This window comes from Vicugna pacos, chromosome X, assembly GCF_048564905.1.
Source record: "Vicugna pacos chromosome X, VicPac4, whole genome shotgun sequence".
Taxonomy (NCBI): Eukaryota; Metazoa; Chordata; class Mammalia; order Artiodactyla; family Camelidae; genus Vicugna; species Vicugna pacos.
The window spans coordinates 39,146,401-39,152,400 of NC_133023.1; positions in this window are offsets into that span (position 1 = coordinate 39,146,401).

The following is a 6,000-nucleotide window of genomic DNA, read 5'->3' on the forward strand; positions in this document are numbered from 1 at the left end:
GATGGCAAAAGCATTACTTAATAAGTGACAGAAACAAGGAAGTCATCTTCCTGCTCATCCCAGGGCTCCTCAACAGGGGGCCATCCTATTGAACACCAGAGGCCTGTGAGAACTTCCTCTGGGCGGCTTCTCAGCAGGACATAGCCTAGAGAGGAGATAGGAGCTGATGCTCCCAGGAAGACCAGACGGAAGGAAGGGCCCTGGAGAAGAGGACTAGCGCCCTCTAGAGGCCCAGGCAGCATGATGCCAGCATGGCCTGCAGAGTAATAAAGACAGAAGGGACAGGAGGGGACAGTCAGGAAGGAGGGAGCAGTTCTCTCTCAGGGGAAGGAAACACATCTCTTTCCCTGAGGCCCAGTCCCTCCTTAAGGACAGATCCCAGAAACCAAATGAAAAAGGGGCTGCCTGAGTAAATAGAATGTATCAGGCAGAGAGTGAGCTCCACCTAACAGGGGCTGGAATTCAACAACTGGCTGCCACAATACGGGATGGAAAAATGGGTCCCTGCTAAAAGGGAGGGGGTCCCTGCACAATTAATGAGGAAGGTGGGAAGGGCCTCCAGAGGCAGTTTTGGACCCCGGTCCCCATATACCTTGCTGATGTGGATTTTTATGGCTTGGAGGGCCACGCACCCCACATGAGGCCTCATGACCACCTGCGCAGACTGTCAACGGAAAATACCAGGTGAGGCCAAAGATCTCCTCCATCAGCTAGGATGCTGGAGTGGGCTTATCAGGTAACAGATGGTGTGCAGCAGGATGATTGGGCATGTGCGGGGAGGCTGAATAGAGTCCTGAGTCCACAGGGTTGTTGCTCAGAGGGGCTCCGGACAAAGGTGAGTCCTGTTTATCGGCAATGATGCTTAACACTAAAACAGTTCAAAAGCCACAGTTGCCCTGGATTTCATGGAAAGTCAGGAAAGACAAACTCAGAACCAAATGTTTAGGCCACCTGGCTTTAATCAAAATCACTATCAAGAGTGAAGCCACCACCCCTCCCCATTCCTAAGCCAAACAAACCTACAGCCTGGCCTCTGCTTAAGCGTGAACCCTGAGAAAACAAAAGTTATATATTAGTCAGAATTCTCCAGTGAAGCAGAAGCAATAGGATGTACGTATACAAAGAGGTTTGTTATAAGGAATTGGCTCACAGGTTTTTCCTGGCAAGTCCCTAGGTCTACAGTCCTCAAGCTGGAGCCCCAGGAGAGCCCATGGTGTAGTTCCAGTCCAAAGACTTGCTGGCTTGAGGCTTAGGAAGAACCAGTGTTTCAGTTTGAGTCCAAAAGCAGAAAAATACCAAAGTCCCAGCTCAAAGCTGTCAGGCAGGAAGAAATTCCCTCTTACTCCTCAGGAGGGTTGCCTTTCTGTTCTATTCAGGCCTTCAACTGGTTGGGTGAGACCCACCAACACTGGGGAGGGTGAGCTGTATTCAGCCCACCAACTCAAATGTTAATCTCATCCAGAACCTCGCAGACACACGCAGCATAATGTTTGACGAGTGCGAGTGTCTTGGCACTCATGGCCCAGTCAAGTTGACACAAACTTAACCATCACAGGTTGTCTTGAACCCTAAGGGACAAGAGGGTCCCGAATTGGATGTTCTCTAATAAATCAGTGGAGTAATAGTACTACATACTAGGGTTAGATTACAAGCTGCAGCAGGCTTCCCCTTCAGAGGCAGCCTCATCTTTGGAACCTGCCTCTGATCCCTGCCAGTGGCCACGACAGCCCCCACACAGGGATCCAGCAGCCACAGAAGTGGGGCCCCATCTGGAAGACAACTGCCCTTGTATCACATTAACTGTAGTTTGGGCTCCAAAACATAAACACACTGGCGGGCTCTGTTGGACATACTATATATAGAATAGATAAACAACAAGGTCCTACTGTATAGCAACAAGGAACTGTATTCAATATTTTGTAATAGCCTATAATGAAAAAGAATATGAAAAGGAATATATGTATGTATATGGATGACTGAAACATGATGCTGTACACCAGAAATTGACACAACATTGTCGACTGACTATACTTCAATAATTTAAAAATAAGTAATTTTTAAAAATCCACAACAAATGAAGAGACCACCAATAGAGATGCTGTGACCTCTGCTGGTGGATTCATCCACATTGGAACAACCCAACTACTAGTTGGACATGGGAGCCCTGACATGCTGCCCACAGCAAAGGAACATCTACCTGGTACTTTCACCTTTCCCTTCTTCCTCATAGACAATCCCAAGTCTTGGCAGCCACTTCCTCCTTGATCCCTATGGGCGCTTACAATGGACCACCAACTCTGGGACCATACTCAGCGTGCTTCTGCTCCTCACCCAGTGTAAGCTAAGCCAACCATTCACCACTCTCTGGAGAGAGAGGTGTTCTCATCTGCTGCCCACGTACTCCACTAAATCACCATAGAACAATCTTGGACCGGCTCCCAATACCCAGGAGGTGGAACTAATTACCCCTGGGCCAGGTAACACCATTTGGACAGTACCCAAGGGACAATCAGAACTCCTACTGCTGCCCACAGATTCCCTCTGACTTTCACCCCTACTCTGTTGCTCTGCCCCTTCCATACCTGAGAAGTTCCTACCTACACCAGTGTTGACAAGATCTGGAAACATGTTCCATGCACAACACAGAAAGACACACAATATGGGTCAGAATGGGATGACAGGGAGTACATTGCTGGCTATTCAGATCAGTCAGTCCTACTAACACAACCACAGACACCAACACTGAGGCTAGCGCTCCTCCTCCTCCTTCTCCTCTTCCCCTCTCCCCTTCCTCCCATCTCTACTACTAACAGCAACACCCATTCTAGCTAAGCCAGATTCTAAGATACAGCTTGTGACTCACAGGTGCCTTCTAACCCTGCAGATCAACTTTTACTTCAAATATGCGGCCAATCATGGGCTGAACCTATAACCAACTGAGTTGGATCAGATACTGAGTATGAGGTGTATAACAGGCATGTGTGCTTGGCTGTAACATCATAAGCTTCTATTAACACCACCTGGAATTGCACTAAGCCACACAACTTGCCTTCACAGGAACAAAGATTACAGGCAACAGAGGGAGCCTTGGTGGGCCTGTAATGGAATCCCTTGTAAAGGGTTTCCCTTCCCCTCATCTGACACTGGAAACTGGGTTTGACTCAAAATTTGAGCAGATTTTTACTCAGCAGCAGAACCCCTCAAGGACTTGCCCTCACCAGCCACACTAGCCACAATTCTTCAACGCCACAAACAATCTTTCCAAGTATTCCCCTGATACTAACCACTTTCAAGTCACTAATTGGATGGGGAGGGGGCAGCAGGAATAGCGTATGTGCAGGACACCATGCAGCAATGAAAGAAACACAGACAGCCATGTCCTAGGAGTTACCCACAGAAATTAAATAAATTGCCCAAGGGCTAGAACACTTGGCTGTATCTCCCCATACTTTAGCAGCCATGATGTTAATAGCATAGCCCTAGATTACCTATTTCTGGGTCCTTACTAACACATCTTGTGGCAGGTTGGTTGTCAAAGAAAAACAAATCAAGACTTAGGAAGAAGAAATTTTTTTGTCCCCAAAGGATTATTATAAGGGAGGGAAAGGGACCATTGCAATGGGAGGATGTGGTGGTTGCAATAGGAAGGATGCTGTGACCATAAGTATGCAAGAGTTTCACAATCATGCAGAAAAAGGCTTTTCTTTTATAGGGCACAGAGGAGGCGAACAGAGATAAGCAGAATCTTTGGAGGGGAAGTTGGACAAGCAAGGGGAAATGACCAGTGGGGTTTGACAGGAAGGTGTCCAACTGTTGCCAGTTGATTCCCTGGTGAAACTGAGAAGGCAGGCAAATTTCTCTTTTTTGTTGTTTTTGTTGGGGCTTGAGGGCAAGCAGAGTTCGGGAACCTATAGGAAGAGAGAAGCCTGACTCATGTTTGGTCAAGACAAAGCAGACAGTAAGTAATAGGCAATTATGAACACTTACTCCTCCCTGTTGTGTAAGTCAGACAAAAATCTGTCCTTAAACACTATTAGGGATGGAATAAGAGCCTTTGTGAAGTTGAGTTAGGTCCAAATAGTTCTTGAAGGACTGATGACTGTATCGTGTTGATTCTGCTGTCAGGCTGACAGCTGTTGGAGGGTCTTAGAGATTAGGCATTTAATAAGAGATATACCTAGGAATAAAATAAAATAATAGTTATTAAAGGTCGAGTAAGGGAGTAAAACCAAGATTTGAGGTTTAGAGAGAGCTGGTTGAGAAGATTCCTAGATATCGGGCCTGAAGGGTATTCAGACAATGGAGTGAGGATGGCAGTGGCAATCTGAAGAATGTCCTGGAATTTCTGAGTATTTTTGGCAATGGCATAGACATCAGAGAGGTTTTGGGAAACACATGCACAGCAGTGGCTTCTGACCATTGCACAAGTCCCCCTTTGAGAAGCTAGGATTGTGTCCAATGCCAGGCAATTATGAAGGACCACTCATTGGAGTTCTGTAGTTCTCTGCTAATGATGTTGGTGGTTTTCGTAAGATCATCCACAGTCATGGTTATTTCCTGTAGCAGAGCATGGAAGATGCAGGTGGTCCAGTGAGCTTCTGAGTGGCCCACACAGCAGCAGCTCTAGGCATGCAGATTGCCTACACATGACTTGCTGCAACAGGATTTTTATATTTACTCCCAGTCTCTTAGCCTCTTGTTCAAAGGCTTCTTGAGAACCTGATGAGACAGGAAGGCCACAGCCTCCTTCCAGGGCTTGGATTCTGCCTAGCCTTGTAGTTGTAACATGTTTTGGTGATTTTTTGGCTCATCTAGAGTCTGGAAAGCTTAAATCAGAGGTAATAAAGTAGTTAGCGTGAGAAAAGGCGGCAGTCTTCTTAAGCATAGACTGCCCTTTTTGAAAAGTATTGAGATTGAAGGAGATTTCTTTTGAAGTCTATGGAGAAAAGCTACTAAAGGGACCCTGAGTGATAGCACAAAAGATGCCCTTAAATCTGAGGTGGCATAGGAATTTAAGGGAAGCTGGAGGCTTCCAAAGAGAAGGGAGAACATAACCAGCAATCTAAAGTAGGGTTGTGAAACTGTTCTGTGAGTTGAGTGAAGGAATGCCATAGATTCTGGGTCTTTGCAGGGATGGCAGAATTGTAAAGGGGAGAATAGCTCGGGTGAAGAGGAAGAGGAGATACTACAAATGAAGGCTCATTATGGAAAGCTGCAGTTGTAATGAGGGGAGTTATGTGGATAGCAAAGACGATGCTGGAGGGACTAGAGAAAAAGGATGACACTGTACAAAAGGACAGTTTTTTTAAATGGTGAGAATCAGAAGAATGCAAGAGCATCCTTCAGGGTCTTGTTTTGGCATCTTGAGCAGACGTGACCACCTCATGATGCCATCTACTTGGTCTGAAGTTCTTGGGAAAGCAGTCTACCTTGTGGCAACGTATGCTTCTGGGGGCTCTTGAGAGACTCTGGGTTTAGAGTCTGCAGTTAGGATGGACTTCATTTAGAGGAGATTTTAGTATCTTCTCAGCTGAGAAATACCAATCCAGGATTTGCTCCCTGGGGTTTAGCAGTAGTGTTAATGATATAAAGAGGACGATGCAAGAGCCCTTTTAACAGGGTTCAAGATTAGTTTTCTGGTGATGTTGCCTTCAGAGAACTAAGTCTCCAGCTTCCAGGTTCTATAGTGGTTTGCATGGGAGAACTGGGGCGAAAGCAGCTTCAACCTGCTGAAGATAAGTTTGGGAATAATTAATAAATGTCTTGCCATATTTCAGAATATCTGAGTTGACCAAGTTAGGGTCTTGAAGAGCCCAAACAGAATAGAGAATGCTATGGGCCAGTCAGTTATTTTATATGGGGACAGTGGGTATGACCCAGCAGAAAAGGACCAGAGGGCAATCAGAGATAAGGATAAAACCTTTAGGCCATAGGAGATTGAGTTCTTCCATCCATTTAGCAAGCTTTCATTTTAATAGTCCATTAGCTCCATCATTCCAG